The sequence below is a fragment of the Lepidochelys kempii genome, chromosome 25 (genome assembly GCF_965140285.1).
Source record: "Lepidochelys kempii isolate rLepKem1 chromosome 25, rLepKem1.hap1, whole genome shotgun sequence".
Lineage (NCBI taxonomy): Eukaryota > Metazoa > Chordata > Testudines > Cheloniidae > Lepidochelys > Lepidochelys kempii.
Genome location: NC_136404.1, coordinates 13,236,693 through 13,254,428, shown reverse-complemented (window position 1 = coordinate 13,254,428; position 17,736 = coordinate 13,236,693).

Sequence of the window (17,736 nt, the reverse complement as noted above, 5' to 3'; positions counted from 1 at the left end):
AGCTGATAAGAGCTAGGGGTTATGATTTATTGCCAGGGTCCTTCTCCTCCCTACCTGGCCCCCGCCTGGCAATTCTTTGGGGCCAGGGGCTGTCTTTGCTCTCTGCCCGAGCCAGCTGCTCTGCCCCCGCCCCCTCTTGGCAAACACATTAACCCCCTGATCTTCCAACCCCAGGCTTGCTCCAGCAACCCCAAAGCCCCAGGCTGCTGCAAACTACATTGCCCACAAGCTCCTGCGACTCTACCCTCTGCCTGTCAGTCAAAGTAACGTGGGCCCTGCTCCCTCCTCAGCATCCCCACCCGAAGTGGCTGGATGGTATAATTACAGCACATTGATCTAACTGAGCAAGGCTTTCCTGCTGGCCATGAATCAGGCTTTCCAGAGAGGAGCACATCCCTTTAACATTAAGCACAGCACCTTCCATCACCACAGGGCCTCTGCAGACACACACACATATATCCCAGCTCCCTCTCCACTAGGCTTAGCCTGCAGCAGCCTGAGAAGGAAACAGAGCTAGGCTCTCCCACCTGTGAAAGTGAAAACAAGCAGAATAAAAACCCAGCGGACCTTTGTCTCTTCCCCTCAAACTTCCCCAAAGACAGAGCCCCCTTTCTGGGGAGTGATCTGAGCATCCAGGCCCTTGGAACCCTAAAAATTCCAACCCGCAGCTGGGTCAACACAGCCCCGAGTTCCGCTCTGCAGCCCACTTTACAAGCTGAGGTCTTGTCCCATCTGCAGGGATGTTTAAGATCCTCACGTTGTTGGGATCATCCGAACAGCCCCCCAGCCCAAAAAGCAAATGTCCTTTCCTCCCAGTAAAAACAATAAAGAGTCCGGTGGCACCTTAAACACTAACAGATTTATTTGGGCATAAGCTTTCGTGGGTAAAAAACCCACTTCTTCAGATGCATCTGAAGGCAGAGGCATCTGAAGAAGTGGGTTTTTTACCCACAAAACTTATGCCCAAATAAATCTGTTAGTCTTCAAGGTGCCACCGGACTCCTCGTTGTTTTTGTAGATACAGACTAACATGGCGACCCCCTCTGATACTTTCCTCCCAGTATTGTGTGGCGTGCTGTGGGCCAGCGGCCACGCACCACCCCAGAAGTGGCTGCTTTTGTGTGGCTGTCTGTAGTGGTGGACCATGGTTGTCCAGGCTGCTGGATGGTTTGCTTACATATAATAAGTTGTTGGTTCTCAGACCAATTTCTAGTGGGGAAAAGCCCACCACCACTGTCAGCCCTTGTTAGCCCCCTTGTTGTCAGCCTCATCAGAGAGACCAAAGATGGAAGGACACGCAGCTGGGGTTCCCATGCTGGCAGTTATGACCAGGTGCCAGGGGGTGATCACTACCTTGCCCTTCCCATATTGCTAAAACCTGGATTAGATAATGTAGCTAGCTTTTATACCATGCTTTTCATCGGGAAGTCTCAACATGCTTTACAAAAGGGGGTGAGCATCATTATCCCCATTTTGCAAATGGGGAAACTGAGGCAGAGAGCAGGAAAGTGACTTGCCCAAGGTCACCCAGCAGGTCAGTGGCAGAGTTGGGCATAGAACCCAGGTCACCTGAGTCCCAGTCAAGAGAGAAAGGGGATCCCAGCACGGAAAAGACTGAGAACCACCGAGTCACAGGGACTGATTCATCTCACCCATCAAGCCAGAAAGAACCAGTGGATAGATCATAAGTTCAGGAACCAGGACTCCTGTGTCCTATTCTGGGCTGTGCCACCAATTTGCTATATCCCCTTTGGTGAGTCCCCGTGTCTCAGTTTCCCCAGCTGTGAAAAAAGGATAATGCTATAGCCCCCCTGAGAGATTGACAGATGGAAGATGCTATGTGTGGTTATTCACTGGATTTCAGCAGGCCTTTTTTTTTCCCCCGAGGAGAGAGACTTGGGGGGGAGGGACCTAGACAAAACCAGAAAAACAAACCCCGGAGTGCTAGGATTTTTGCCAAAAAGATTCCAAGGGATGATTTCACCCATTCTGCATGTTTCGCTGTAAACATAAAAGCTGCAATTAGGAAAGTGGCTACTGTAAGCCAGCGAGTGCATGGGCCGTAGCATCAATACCACCCCACCAACCGCTCCTGACCACCATAAATTCCCAGGATTTCAGGGTATTAACCAAACTTGGCTTGGCATCAGGCTAATATGCAACAAAACTTTTATTGCCTCTGCTAACCGACCGCTGATTTCTTGGGGATTGCCGTCCAATTAAACCTCTGTTCAGGGCTCAGGAGCAGGGATGATCCTGAAATGCATGGGGCTGCCCCTCCCTCCCCTCCCCAGTCTCAGCTCCTGGAATAACAAAACTTCGCTGTTCCTTAAAACCCTTCGGCACAGGAGCACTCAAATCAGCTAAGCGTTGCAGCACCCCTGGGAGGCAGGGAAGGATTACTCTCGCTGTGTCACATGAGGGGAAACCGAGGCAAAGAGATTTTCCTAAGAGGCACAGCAGTGAGCGAGGGGCAGAGCGCAGAACAGAACCCAAGAATCCCCATGCTCTAACCACTAGACTAGAACCCAGGCATCTTGGCTCCCAGCCCGTGCCTCTGCCCACTAGACAATTCCTCTCCTAATGAGAGTGCCTTAACATTAGAGCTGGAAGAGACCTGTTGTGGCACCCAATCCATCGCTCTGGCCAGGGCACAACCGCGCCCTACTGTAGGTGCATGGCTGTACCGTGAAGGGAAGTTGTTAGCCACAGACAGCAGAGGTCCCAGAAAAGATAAGTGGCCAGCCTCAGCTATGAGGGCATGTAGTTCCCAGGCCTGGAGAGGGCAGATATTCCCAGCCGAAGGCACCGGCTGAGTGGCTATGCACCCAGGAGGGACAAGCTGGCTGCCACAGGTGCCCCCGTTCAAAACCAAGGTGGGAGGTGACAGCTCCTGGTTCTGGAAAAGGGCTGATTCTTTCCCAGGCACACAGGAGCTGAGGTTCCCGGTGTGGAGAGGGGCTTTGCTGCCAGCCACAAAGGAAGAGAGAGATCCTGGCTGTAGATAATGGCTGAGTTCCCAGCTGCAGAAAGCCTGAGTTGTTTCTCTCTCACCAATGCCTGTATCTCACTCACCAGCCCCATGTGCCCCCACAGGGCACCCCCGTGCCTGGAAGGGTTCATCCATCCCTGCCTGCGCTGCCTCCCGCGCTGGCCTACACTTCTGGAGAGTTCCCACTTTTGGCGGGAGGAGACGGGGAAGAGCCAACCCTTAAATATTGCAGGAGCCAGCTGTCCCTGGCCCTCCGCACACAGGTTAAATATTTAATGTGCCACATTTCTTCCTAATCTTTTATTAATTATGTTATTTACTTGCCGCAGGATGGAGGCTACTGGAGGAGGCAGAGATGACAAACATACAGACTAAGACTCCTCCAAACCCCCAGCCCTAAAATCACCTGCGGTTGTTACCGCTGGAGCAGCTGCAACAGAGCATTAGTGTAGACGGATGCCTGCCCCTGCTCAGAGCAGGGCTAGACGGTGGTGAGGTCACCCCGTGAGGCCACGTCTGTGCCGGGAGCTCCCACCGGTGGGACAAGCCTGGCATGTGTGTACACAGAACAAGAGCAGAGGGAGGGGGGCTTGGTGGTGAGGGTACGGGGCTGGGATTCAGAAGATCTGGGTTGGATTGCCAGCTCTGCCCTGGAGGCCGTAGGTGACCGTGGACAAGTCACTGAATAGCGCTCGGTGCGCTGGGTTTATTAAAAGCTGCCCCATTATTCTGGTGCCTAAATAGGTGCCGAGATCTTTTCAAAATCCGACCCTGTAATCTTGCCGTGCCTCAGTTTCCCCATATGCAAAATAGGGAGAATAATCCTTTCTTTCTCCCACCCTGGGTCAGTCTTGTTGATTTAGATGGGCAGCGCTTTAGGGCAGGGACTGTGTCGGACTATGTGTCCATGCAGCCTAGCACATGGGCCCTGCTCTTTCTACTACAACAACATGGGGCAGATCCTAGCAGAGGAGAGGCCAAGCCCTTTCACACTTGCTTGATGAAGAGCCTGTCTCCCTCTCTCGTGGAGCTCCTCTCCCTGCATGCCCAGCTGGCCCATTTCTGTAGGGTTAATCGGCTGCCTGAAAAATCGCTAGGTAATTGCATCCTGTCCAGACTACAGGGGCTGCCTGGTGGCACGAGAACGCATCCGTGGCATAAGTGGTTGATCGAACCTACGATGGAGGCTATCGGACCAGCGAAGGCACATTGGAGCTCTTCAGCTCACACACAGTGTTGAATTGAATCTCTCTTACTAAAAAGCAGCTGGTATTTTCCCCCACTTCACCTCCAGGTACATCCCTCCAGTGCAAAACAGCGGCTTTCCCTGCAGCAGTTAAATGCTTAAATGAGGCTCCAACCTGCCTCCCTGCCCAGCAAACTCCTTCCTCTTGCTGCTTTTCCTTTTCTTCATTAAAAAATCCCCCTTGGACATTTCTCAGGAGCGAAGGCAGCACGGACCTCAAGCAATAAGCTACAATTAACTGCCCTGGGCATAAGAGGGGAGAACGCTGTTGCTCCTCTCAAGCAGAGCTCCCTGGTAGAGCTGGCAGAAACGTTTGTGTTGAGTAATTTCAACAGAAAATGGCGTTTTGTTGGAAAAAAATATTCCAGAGGAAAATTTCAGGTTTTGACCAAAAACTATATATATATATAAAAAAACACAAACCGATTGTTTTCAACTTTTTTCATTTTTTATAAACTGAATTTTTTTTAACCCAAAAATCTGAAATGGGGGAAGGGTTGTTTTCATATTTGGAAAGGTGAAAATGTTTCAATTTTGGATTTTTGTGGTAAAACCAGGGGTTTGGTGGGACATTTTGACAAAAACGAAAAAACAATTTTTTTTTCCTGGTCTTCTAAAACCAAACTAACCAACCCAAAGCATTTTTTAACCTGGATCTAGCCACTATTCTGTCTCCAACCTTGACCGGTACAAGATGCTTCAGAAGAAGTTACAAGTAACTCTGAAATAGGCAGTTATGGTATAACCAGGGTGAGGAGGAAAAGTCTTCAGAACCCTGACTCAGTGATTGGTTCATCCCTTGTAGCAGGTTAGTTCAGAGCCCGGAGAGTAATTTGGGCCCGTGTGCACGAGAACTAGACCATAACAACCACCCAGTGCTTAACATCGGTAGATATGGGAGCGCTTTGCACAGGACGTCATTATCATTATCTCTGTTTTACAGATGGGGAAACTGAGGCATGGGACGGGGAAGTGACTTGCCCAAGGTCACCCAGCAGGTCAGTGGCAGAGCCAGGAATAGCAGCCAGGTGTCCTGAGTCCCAGTCCAGTTGTCTGTCCATTAGCAGTGTGGCCTTCCACATGTAGCTATGTCTGTTTGTCGGTCAGCAATGAGACCGACCAATGTCAGTGTAACGGGGGTGTTTGAAATCAAAGCCAGGATTCAGCAGTGTGTGTTGAAGACAGCCCTTCTCTTTATAGCAGGCTAAACCCAACAAGCCGGATCCACCACCCTGCCTGTCCCAGGGCACTCCTGAGCTGGGGTTTGCACTTTCAGTCCGACCCAAACAAAACTGGGTTAGTTTAAGAAATGTGGCCCCCACCAAACAGCCACCATTAACGTTGCCAGGCGGGGAACGGTTGCTGCAGCACCTCCCAAATGTACCTGCGCATCATCTCAGCTGAAGAGTCAGCCAGGTGAGCCCCTATCTGCGGGCAAGCCAGGTTCAACCCTTTCTGCTCCCCAGCTCTGGTGACCCTGGAGGGCGGGATCCCCGGCCCAGCCTGCCTGTTTCAACACGATTCGTTTGCTGCTTTTGAAATCTGACTGGACCCTAGCTGGCTCTCAAACAGGTGGGTCAGGAGATGAGATTCTGGGGAACGCTTGGTCTTGGCTCCCCTGCACCCCCCACAGTAGGAGGAAGGGTGGTCTGAGGGTTAAGGTCCTGGGCTAGGGCTCAGGAGATCTGGCCTCAATTCCCGGCTCTGCCGCTGACTCTCTGCATAACCTTGGGCAAGTCTTTTCCCCACTCTGTGCCTCAGTTTCCCCATTTGTAAAAAATCCTCCTACTCTTTCTCTGTTTAGGGTATAAACTCTTTGGGGAAGGGATTGTCTCTATGCATATGGACAGCGCCTAGCACAACGGGGCCCCAGTCTGCTAGCGTCTCCAGCTGTGACGGGCAATTTAAATTAGAGCACCCTCTTGGGGCTTCCTCTCTCTAGACCCCCCCATCCCCAAACCCAGCCTTCCTTTTTGCAGCTCATTTTGAAAACAAGAGGAGACCACCTTTGCTGGGAGCCAAAAGTCAAGCCAAGCCCCCCCTGCAAGAGCACGGATGCTGCTCAAGCTGCTGAGAGCCTCCGCCAGAGAGCCAGGGCCTGTGCCAAGCTGGGCGGGCGCTGGCAGGATTCCCTCTGTGCCTTGCCAGCGGCTCAGTGACAGCGTTGGACAGCAGGAGCTTTTGCTGTCAGCTACCACGAACCCCATTTGCTCATGCCAGCTGGAGAGACCCGACGGGCTGCCCCTCCCCACCCGGCCATGGAGGCAGCGCGGTGGTGCCGGATGCCCTCTCCATTCCAATCCAGTAAGGGCTGCCCCTTGTTAAGATTGAGTGGATAAGGTATGGAGCTGGGAAGCAGGAGACCTGTGCTTTGCACCCACCTCCGCCACTGACCTGCTAGAAGACCCTGGGCAAGTCACTTCCCCTCACTGGACTGCTGTCTCCTCTCCCAACCCTCTGCCCATCCCATCTGTTTAGGCTGTAGGCTCTTTGGGGGAGGGGCTGTCTCGTATGTCTGTGCAGCACCTGGCACACCAGGGGCTTGATCTCAACTGGTGTCTCTAGGGGCAGCTGATAGAAATGACCCACGCACACACCCGGGCTCTCCCCTGTAGTCCCAGTTCCCAGCTCCTCTCACACCGGCTCCGATTTAAGATGAGAACAAAGGGTGCAATAGAACCCCCTGCCATACACACACTCACCCTCCCCCGTTTCTGTCTTCTCACCCTCCCTGAATCCATCATCCTTCTTCCTTACCTTTCTCCATCTCAGACCTCCTGCGCCACACAGCCCCAGCGGCTGGCCCCGACCCCTTGTGCCGACCTGCAAAGCTGCTCTTCGCACAGAGTTCTCTCTCCCCTGCTTCAACCCGGCTGGTAGCCAAGGGCTGGAAGCTGGGCAAATCCCGACATGAAATGAGGGTATGCTTCTTGCAGACCGGACCTACCTTCTCTTCTTCGGCCTTGCCCACCTGGGAAAATTTCTGCTGCTGGGACTGTCCCTATGCTGGTGGGAACGGCCTCACGTCCACACACAAGGGGTCTCCCATTGACGGGTCTTTGGGCATCTGTCAGTGGAAGTTACTCTGGTTGCCATCCAAAATATGGCTGGGAGTTCAACCTCGGCTGCACAAACCGATTTTCATTGTAACTCAAGTGGAGCAAACACCCATTATTATTCTGCATAAGCATGTGGAGGCCTCGACCAAGATCAGGGCCCCATTGTGTTAGGTGCTGTACAAATATTCAGGGAGACCCAATCCTTGTCCCAAAGAGCTCCCAATCTATAAAGACAGACCTATGGTGGGAGGGGAAACTGAGGCCAGAGAGGGGATGTGACCCAGCTGGTCAGTGCCGAGTTGGGAACAGAACCCAGGGCTGTGTACTGGCTGCCCCTCAACCTTTCCAAGAGACTCTAAACACAATCATTTACAAAAAGCCACACGTGATAAATAACTCAAGATCTTAAGGGCCTTGATTTTGAGCTTGCAAATTAATTGTGAGTGCAATTTTGCAGGTGCATTCAATAGCAAATTGGGCGGCTTGAGGTCGTGAAGTGGCAGCAGATATACCTGCAGTTATTCGCCCTAGTGAAAAATTCACTTAGAAAAATAACTTATAGGGAAACGATTGGTGGAAAAATCCTCCCTCAAAGTACCAGGCAAAACTGCTGATGATTTTGGAGCTGGGAGGCAATCCTGGGGCTGAAGGGGTTATGGTTAAAATACCAGTAAACACCCCCCACATTAGGAAATGAAAAATTCTGCTCAGTCTGTGAAATCAGATTTACAACGATCATCTCCAGAGTCTCCGTTGCTTTGCAGTTTGGGGGTCAGCAAGAGATTCTTGAGCACAGAAGATTTGGTGGGGACAGAAGATTAGATGTATGGTACCCACCATGCACTCACTTCGATTACAGGCCACAGGCTCCACTCTATTCAACTCCAGATCGGCTCCCTGCGTAACTTTCTCGCGCGTCCGGCGGTCTCAGATCAGGCACCGGCAGGGTAAGCGATTGTTGGCTGCGGCTCAGTGCCCTGTTTGCTTAGAAGCATGTGGGAGTGGAGACACGGTGCTTCCTGGCAGCCAGGCTGAACCGAGATTGCGCTCGCATGGGGGCTGGTCGCTGGCTCACTTGCAGCAGTTCGGTAGCAGAGGGGCCAGCAGCTATTGAAAGGCAGTGGCTAGTGCAGTGAATTGGGACCCAGGAGACCTGGGTTCTATTCCCGGCTCTGCCACTGACCTACTGGGTGTTCTTATGCAAGTCACTTGCCCTCTCTGTGCCTCAGTTTCCCCTCCCACCCATGCCTATTTAGACTGTAAAGTCTATGAGGCAGGCTCTGTCTATCTGCAATGCCCAAGACAATAGGGCGTTGATCTCAGCTGGGGCCTCCATACATAATTTTTCAGGATCTAAATACATTTTTATGACTTTGGACACAAGCTCTTCTCTCCAGCACCTGGGGGGGTCTCACCCCAAATCAACAGATCCTGCAGGCGACTTGGGTGCAAAGCACCCCCTCGATGCTGATCCTAGAGCCCAGTGTGCTCCTTCGGGGTTTTTTCCCCTGCATGACCTCTCCAGGGCCTGCTGCAGAGCCACTGGTGCCCAGGGGAAGCTGAGGAAATGAGAGCAGGCGGGGGGGGGGGGGGGGGGGCTGCAGGCGTGGGGCTGGAGGCGCCCTCCTGTGGCTGCAGCATCCTCCTCGACTGCTGCAAACCCCTCTCTCCCTGCCCACCATGGAGACACCGTTTGGCCATTGGATCTCTGGAACTGCTAGACTCAAACCTCCCAGGGCACTTGGAGCATTGTGCTCCATGCAAGTAGGAGCTGCAGGACACCTGTAGAGACTCCCCATACCCTGCCCCCCTACTGGCCCTGTTGCATTCAGGTCCTTCCTTGGCCATTGGGATATAAAGGCAGGGTTTGCCCTGCCCCTCCGGTGACAGGCCTGTTCTCAGTGTAGCCGGTTTCACAGATGCTTTGCTGTTGAAACTAACCCCACACCTCATCCTACAGGCGGGTCTGGCCTGTCCGTAAGCACAGCACCAAGGTCTCGGGAACCCCGGCCTTTGCCTGGGGCAAATGTCTCACCTGGATGGCTGATGGGATGCAGCTGCCTGCTGCAGATGGTCTCTCTGACCGTACCTACGCACTTTCCATAGGGCTGGCAAAGGCCAACAGAGCCTTTCGCCTCCAAGTCGCTGGCTCGAATTCCACCCAAGCTGGCAGCGGCTGAAGTTTGCTACCATCTGACTTGGTTCTAGGGCTGTGTGAGATGAGTTTGGAGGGTCTCAGCCCACCAGCTGGCTATCCACATGGCACAGCTCTCCTGGCACTCATTTACCTCTTTGTGGGCAGCCTCAGCAGAGAGGCCAAGGACACAATGCCCCATGGAGACAGGATTCCCTTCTTGCTCCTTGCAGGGTGGAGACACACCATAAGAACATAAGAGTGGCCATAGTGGGTCAGACCAAAGGTCCATCTAGCCCAGTATCCTGTCTTCAGACAGTGGCCAATGCCAGTTGCCCCAGAGAGAATGAACAGAACAGGAAATCATCAAGTGATCCATTTCCTGTCGCCCATTCCCAGCTCCTGGCAAACAGAGGCTAGGGACACCATCCCTGCCCATCCTGGCTAACAGCCATTGATGGACCTATCCTCCGTGAACTTACCTAGTTCTTTTTGAACCCTATTATAGTCTTGGCCTTCACAACATCCTCTGGCAAGGAGTTCCACAGATCGACTCTGCACTGTGCGAAGAAATACTTCCTTTTGTTTGTTTTAAACCTGCTGCCTATTCATTTCATTGGGTGACCCCTAGTCTTGTGTTATACCAGTAGACAGGCGCTCCCGCTGCCCCCAATCTGCTAACAATCTGTCTCCAGGGCTGTTGAAACATGCACTCCCCTCTAACCCAGGAAGGGCCCCCCACAGCCCTCTCCCCACGGCAATCAGCCAACACTGACTGTGCGAGTCCTTAGAGACCTCCAACAAGATCTGACGGACGCAGCCCCGCTCTGAGCGTACACAAGACACAGGACCGGCTCCAGGCCCCAGCAAGGCAACCACATGCTTCGTGAGGCACAGTTCCAGGGGCGGCTTTCCGGCCCCCCCCCCCTTTTCTTTTTTGCTTGGGCAGTTGCTCTCTCGGAGCGCGAGGCGGCCAACTTTTTGCCTGGGGCGGCAAAAAACCTAGAGCCGGCCCTGACAAGACACACCGCAGGACAGGAAGGAAAACTGAGGCACGGGGCGGTGACGTGACTTGCCCAAGCTCTCCCAGCAGGGTCTCCTGAGTGCTAGTCCAGTGCTCCATCCATTGGACTTCGCTGCCTCCCATTAAAGTGATCAGCGGCAGGCCTGGGAAAAGAAGCTCGATCTCGGAACCTCTTCCTGATCTCTAACGCCACATGCTCCCGCCTCCCCCCTCCCCCCGTGCTCAGATTTGTGGCTGTGGCCATGCCGAGGGCCCTGGGCTGCTCTAGCAGACCAGCCGCTGCTGTTAATAGGCCCCGGGAGGCTGTTTACCTCCAGGAAGCTAAATTCTCAGCTCCTGCCATGCTGGGCAAGGAGCTCGCTGCCTCGTTACAGAGGAGACAGGCGGGGCCCAGCCACCAAGCTGTTACACTTCCAGGACACCTTGTCACCACATCACCGCAGGGGTCGGGGTCAGGGGCAGGAGGCAAAAAGCCAGGAGTCCTTAAAGGAACACAGCAGCTGCCAGAGCCTCTCCGCCGGCATTCCCTTCGATCTGCTCCTGGATGCACTTACCGGCTCCTGAGTGGTTTTTAATTATTGATGCCTCTTTTAGCTTTTATCTCGTGTTCGCCGCAGCCGCGAGGGGCTGGCGGCTCCTGCATTAGTGATGAATTGGGAAGAAGGAACCGTTCCCCCCAGCCAGCTCCCGCCGTTACAAAGCACTCCCGGTTTGTGGCTTATGGCACCGTTTCAAGGCAGCGGAAAGCAAAGCTGTGGCCCCCCCCTAGCCCAGGCACCCAGGGGAGCTGCTGCAGCAGAGGTGACAGGGATCTCGCTGGCTCAGTCATTAGAAAGGGAGGCCGCAGTAGGGAAGATGGTGACGAAACCCACCAGACCCAACCCTTGCCACCTCGTAGCACTTATATGCTGGGCTTAATTTGTAATGAAAGAGATGCCAGGGCTCAAACAATTTTTTACTTTCATAACTGACGTGGCAAGCCCAGAGGTGCCAGGGCTCTGAACTGCCGAGCCCAGAGGGGCCGAGGCTCTGAACTGCTCAGCCCTAGCACAAAATAAGCACAGCTTCTATGTCACTTTCCACCCATAAACCTCAAAGCGCTTTACAAAGGAAGCCAGTATCATCATCCCCATTTTACAGATAGGGAAACTGAGGCACAGAGAGGGGAACATGGCTTGCACTAGGCCACCTATCATGCCCTGGCAGAACCAGGAATAGAAGCCCCGTCTCCTGAATCCCAGGCCAGTGCTCTATCCACTAGGCAAGGCTGCCTCCTAAAACAAATACCAGCTGCTTCTGTCTTGCACATGTTAATCCCCTAATGAGGCAGGGAGGTGCTTTTATCCCTGCCACAGAGCTGGGGAAACTGAGGCAGCCGAGTTTAACTGATTCACCCAAGGCTGCAAGCAGGAGTCGAGTCAGTGTTAGAGCCAGGATAACAGGCAGCGCTGTCCAGTGGGTAGGGCACTAGGCTGAGCAAAGACTTGGGTTCTACGCCCATCTCCCTCTTGCAGGTACTGCTGTACCAAGAGGCAGTGTGTCCCATGGGAAGGCACTGGGCTGGGAACCAGGACACCAGCTTCTTTTCCTGGCTCCGTCACTGACCTAGCAGGTGACCTCGGGCAAGACACCTCTCCACTCTGGTGTTCCTGTTTCTCCTCCCATCCTGGGTCTGTTGTGTCTATTTAGCTTGTGAGATCTTTGGGACAGGGATTGTCTCTTGCAATGTACACACAGTGCCTAGCACAATGGGGCCCTGCTCTCAGCTATGGCCCTTGGGACTATGACCATACAAATATTAACTACTGTGGAGGTCCTGGCCCCAAGCCCTGTGCTGGGGAGCAATTAAGCATGTTCCACCAGTAGGATGAGCCCTACACAAACAACACAGGACTGTGGGTTATTCCAAGACCCTGAACTCCATCCCAGCGGTGAACATCACCAGCACCAGCTCCGCTAAAATTCTTACCTCTTACTGTATGATCTTTGTCGGAAAGCCAGGGGCAGCAGAGCCAGCTCTGAGAAGAGGCCCCTGGAGAAGCAGGGCCTGCATTTGTTATGGGTATGATAGGAGTGTGTAGAGGCCCCAGCTGAGAGCAGGGCCCCACTGTGCTAGGCACATGGCAAAACACAGTCCTTGCCCTGAAGAGTTTCCCATCTACATAGACAAGACAGATAAAGGATGGGAGGGGAATTAGAAACCCAGAGGGGAAGTGACTTGCCCAAGATCACCCAGCAGGTCAGTGGAAGAGAACCCAAGTGTTCTGACTCCCAGCCCCGTGCCCTGAATGCTGGACACATTGCCTCCCACGACAGCAGCATCTGCAGGAAGCAGCGGGTGGGAAGGAGTTAAATTATTTTTTTTTCTTCTCTTCACTGAAGAGAAATTTACCTTCAAGCTACAGCTCTGGAGTTTCAGATCTTCACTGTAGCATTTCAAAGGAAAATTTGCCTCTGTATTTTTCACCTAAGCTTGGGTAAGTTTCTGCTTTGCAATTTTGAGTGCCCACCCAATAAAACTGGCTTTGTCTATGTTCACAGCACTGGCTCCTAGACTAGACTGGAGCCAAGACTCCTGGGTTCTATTCTCAGCACTGCCTCCCTTCCCCTAACTAGGATCAGAAACACCGGCTAGAGCAACAAGGCACTGGCTACATTCTGTACTCACCTGGCTTCATTTCCCTTCTCAAACACAGCTGGTGCTAAAGCCAGCAGGCTCTAAGCAGCAGTTTTAAAATACTTGGATTCCCCGAAACGACAAGTTCCAATCCTGACTGGGTCAGCTCAGACTTTTGTCCTCCTATGATGGATAAACTGAGCACTGGTTAGTGTTGCCTAGATGTCAGAGTTCCCCAGGGAGCTCTTCATAAGAGCAAGGATCAACCTAGGTGTCTCCCGCCAACATTTCCCCTCCTCCCACATTCTACCCCAGAGATGGCTGCATTTCACTGCTGCTATGGAGTATGGTTGTGAGGCCCTTTGGGTTTAAAGGCACTACAGACATGCCAAATAAATCCCAGGTGAGACACACCCAGCCAAAGGCAAGGTGCTGGGAGCCAGACAGCCCAGCGAGGCAAACACCACGGGGGGGTCCCCTTTAAGAACTGCGTTTCTGTAGGATTTAAGGATCCTGGTGCCAGGGGCTGTTTATCAACCTGTCTGCCTGGGTTCCTCTTTCGACATTAACAAGCGTCTAGTGCTTTAACCTCCTGCTCAGAAAGCAGAGCTGCCTTGAATCCAAGAGCTAGTCTTAAATCACACTAACAGGGCTCTGGAAAAATCCAGCCATTTGCCTCTTGCACTAGGGCTGGAGAGGAGCTTGTACTGAGGAGAGAAGAGGCCGAGAGGGACAAGCTCATTTGGAACCAGAGTGACACATCTCCTTGGTTTCAGCTAGCAAAAGGGGAGATTTTAGGGTGAATTTTTTTTTTTTTTTTTTTGAGAAATGCATTAGAAAACCCAGCCACCTTCAGAAGCCACCAAGACGAATGTCCTTTGAGTGATCAAAAAATGACCAGAGAGAGAGAGAGAGAGAAACACCAGAGAGACCCACGGCACTTTGCTAGTACACCAGCCGGGGAAGTCATATGTCCTGGTGGGAAAGCCCGAGGCATGAAATCAATAAGCTCCTATAGAAATCATGCTCAGAAAAGAAGAAAAATGCAAGACGAGCTCAGCATCTGCCCAAAGATCCAGGCGATTTGAGAGAGAGATGGCTCTCTGTTTACATTTTAAGGTGGGTTAGGGCCCGGGGCTCCTGGAGACCGACGCTCTATATACAGCATATCACCACATGCCTTCCCCCATGGCTGTCAGGATCCCGCAGCTCACAGTAAGCACTGTCTTGTTGTTCATTCAACCCTTGAGTGACCTGCTGAGGCTGCAAATTCATTCCCATGCCAGTGAGTCTTGTTGTAGAGCCACCTGTCCACCCCCCACTCTAAGGACCCGGGTCGCAAACACGCCAAGCTGACTTCACCATCAGCCGTTGGAAGGTGACGACATCCGGTCACGCCTGCCCGCAGGCTAGATTTGAATCCGCGACCTAGCGGTGAAAGACTCTGCCTGGCGCGAGCCAGCCCCAAAGCCAGCTAGGTCCCCACAGCTATTTCTAGAGGAACTGCTTTAGCAAGTGTGGCTGTAACTGAAGCCGCCGAGTTGGCCTCTCGCATTATAAACCTCGATTCCTGGATGTAGCAAAGACCACGGAGCAGCTGTCGGACTAGATACAGCTGGAGCCGCAGCTTAACAGAACCTGACCCAGGTTTGCCTCCATGGCCCACAGAGCCCCTGGCTTTTTGACTCAGGCTGCTGACCACAGGACTAAGCAGGCACACTCTGCATGGGGATTTTTTTGGGACATGCTTTGACTGTCCCCTGGGAGCCAGACTGAGACCCCTCAAAACTCATCAGTCCCAAAGCTGTGCCCAGCTGGTGGCTCCTATCTAACGCACATGGGCAGCAAACAGGCCCCCAGCGGGTCACTGAAGGCCTCCTTGCACCAGGGCTGATCCAGCCAGTGCTGCAGCAGCTGGCAGTTCCAGCTTGAAAATGCTTTGTTGTATTGGTGAAATTGTTGATTTTTGCTGGATTTGCTGGATTAGAGATTAGATTCCCCAGAGAGCAGGAATCCTTTCTGTTTCTGCAGTTCAGTTTCAGGGCTATACCCACTAGTGTCTGGGAATGGTACCTACCTCCCTTTTTATTCCCCGGTATTAATGCTATAACAGATACCTGGCTACTGAGGACGGATGTCCCTGTGCCATACACCACAGCCAGATGGAACAGAACTCAGATGCCCCAGTCATTTGAGCTAAAGGAGAATCTCCATTAGCAGTATAGGGCCTAGGACACACAGTGGAGCAGTTCCGATTCTCTGATTGTACACACTCACCATTCATTACAACACCTATATAGCACGCCTCATCTCCCAAAAAGTTTACAAAAACCTAATTAATTAATCCTCCAGCCAGAGAAGCAAGTATTATTCCCTTTTTATATATGCTGACCAGGTAAGTGGCCCAACCAAGGCCACAAAGAGAGACTGTGTCAGAGCTGGGATTAAAACCCAGGAGTTCCTGGGGACCCTGAGCTGTTCTGTGATCCCCCTTCTGCTCTTTCTAGTGACATAAAACAAAACAAAAAAGCTCCAAAGAACTAAAAATAAAAGGAGCCCACAAAAAATAGCAGCATGCAGTTGACTGACCCTGGACCAAGTGAGTATTATACAGGGCCATACGCTGCCCCCATGGTGCAGGGAGCTCTGCCCACAGAGGGAGTATAAGGCCCTGCAAGGCAGTCGTTAAAGGGACATCGAGGACCTGACATCTAAACCCCATTTCTGAAACTGACAAGAGCAGCCTCAGGTTCGACAGCCACCAGTTACAGCAATTTGACAAACCCACTTCCCTAGATTTTAAAACCTTTTTTCTCTCCCCTGTTGGCATGTGAAAGCACCCAACACCCACGCATGACGGTCACACACCCCATGGGAAATGATGAAATGCTCTAGATGCAAACTGCTGTTGAATGCACAAGGTACCTGTAAATGAAAAAACGAAGCTCCCCTCCCTCCCAAATCGCTGACAAAGAAGCTTGAGGTTACTGAAAAAACTGTTTCTGGCAGTAGTGGGATTTTTAAGCGCTCAACATCCTTTAGAGCAGCAGTCACACAAACTGGTCTCTTATAAACCTACCTTGTGTTTTCAGGCCAACCCTAACAAAATCCAAGGGGAGGGCAGGGACCCAGGCTTATTATGCAGCCTCTTGTACAACAATCCAAGTGAATTATGGTCTCCGCCCCTCCGTCACTTGCACACACCATTCTCTGAAGCAGCCCAAGGCAGGATAATGCACTCGATGAACCTCTGGCAAGGCAAATCCTATCTTCTTAAAAGGGGACGATCTTCTTTAAATGCGATCAGTTTGCAGGCCCGGTGGCTCGCGCTCCCCGACTCAGCCAGCCCCCAGCTTTACCTGGCCCTGAGCTTGCACTGCTGCAAGGCCTGGCAGCTTTCACCTCTTGACTTGAACGGGAGCAGGACTGTGCCGCCGGACAGCAGCACTCTCCCCACTCCAGCTGGTCTAAGAGATCCCAAGAGCAGAATGAGGTTATCGAAGCCAGAGGACAGCTACGCTTAAGAGCTAGCAGCCAAGTCCATCAGTGTGATCCCAGCCCCAGGGCAGCAAGGGGCCTGGATTGTCCAGAGGTGACGAGCAACAGGAGAGCAGCTGATGCTCAGCACCTCTTGGGGGTCGGGGGGAGAGATCACGCCTGCAGCATTTCACAGAAGGAACTAGTCGTGCGTAATCTGTAGAGGTCATATTACAAACAGTGGCAGACCAGCACAGATCATTTACACCAGCCACGTCTAGTGGCCCTGCGCTGTAACATCCAGCTGCCAAGAAAACCCACCACAGAACTTGCTCTTGGCCAACCCTGGCATCAGCTGCGTTTCCCCAGAAAGTCACCTGCTCCTCCCCCTTTAACTTCTCTTCGGCTTGCGCCTGCAGGAAGCCACCGGCCTATTCCTATGTCAGGGTCGTTTTGTTCCACCCAAAGCATCAACAGCAGCAGCAGCCTCTCCCAAAGTGGAGCAGCAGCTCGGGGCGCAGGGTTAACGCTGACAACGTGGTGCAATTGCAGAGCTCTGCACGGTGCCAGCGAAAGGCCCGTGGGCTGACGGCTGTATGAAGCCAGATGGCAGCTACTGCACCCTGGTGAGTGGGAGCGCAGAGCAGGGAAGGGAGGTTTTTCCTGAAGCAGGGAGAGCAGAGAACACCCAGCGCAGCTCCGGGCTGAACCAAGCTTGCCAGCACATGAAAGGTACTGGGGCCTGGACAGCAAATCCTTGTCCGGCCTTTTAGTCTAGGCACCACCATCAACCCTTCACTCGGTTTCATGTGCACAGGCAGGGAAGATTGTCACAGGAGTTAAACCCCCCAAAATCAGTGGGATTCAGGCTCCCTACCCCCTCTGAAAACCGCAACGGCACAGAGACTCAGAGAGAGACAAGGAAATCTCACTGCCACTGGAAGGCCAACTTCAGCTGTAGCCCTGATTTTGGGAGGGGGGGAGGGGTCAGGCAGAGCACACGTGGCCAGGTGCAGAATTGAGGCAGGGCTTCCCCAACCTCAGAGACTCCCAGCAGAAGCCCCTGTTGAGGACATGGTAATGGAGCAGGTGGGCTCTGGGGAAACCCTTCCTCATGCTCAAAGCGCACCTGACTCCTACGGCCTCTGGAGCATGCACTCATGTACACCGAGCGCTCACCGCCTGAT